At 51.5% G+C, this 495-nt stretch overlaps 2 pseudogenes; both read left to right on the forward strand.

Moving 5' to 3' along the window:
* Positions 1–98, forward strand: LOC123179697 (uncharacterized; annotated as a pseudogene).
* A 297-nt stretch (positions 99–395) lies between these two features.
* Positions 396–495, forward strand: LOC123179696 (uncharacterized; annotated as a pseudogene).

Here is a 495-nt window from a genome sequence, read left to right on the forward strand (position 1 = left end):
AAAGCACCGGATCCCATCAGAACTCCGAAGTTAAGCGTGCTTGGGCGAGAGTAGTACTAGGATGGGTGACCTCCTGGGAAGTCCTCGTGTTGCATTCCCTTTTTAATTTTTTTCGCGCCGCTTGCAAAATAAAACGCACGTGTAAGTAATATATTTACCGTGTTTTATTATTTTGCACGAGTGCGGTAAGTTATAGCTGGGTGCTCACGATTCACGGGTCCAGCGTCGGCGTTGTGGCGCGGCAAGCGTGCACTGGTGCGGTTGAGAGGGAGGGGTGGAAACCGCGTTAAACTCGTCTCCGTAATTGAGAGGGAGCGGCCAAAGCAATGTACAATTGTCTTTGTAGTGGAGCTGGGAGGGGCAAGGATAAGGGACGAAGACCGGGATAACATGTCGGATGCGATCATACCAGCACTAAAGCACCGGATCCCATCAGAACTCCGAAGTTAAGCGTGCTTGGGCGAGAGTAGTACTAGGATGGGTGACCTCCTGGGA

The sequence above is a fragment of the Triticum aestivum genome, unplaced genomic scaffold (assembly GCF_018294505.1).
Source record: "Triticum aestivum cultivar Chinese Spring unplaced genomic scaffold, IWGSC CS RefSeq v2.1 scaffold18432, whole genome shotgun sequence".
In the NCBI taxonomy this organism is placed as follows: Eukaryota; Viridiplantae; Streptophyta; class Magnoliopsida; order Poales; family Poaceae; genus Triticum; species Triticum aestivum.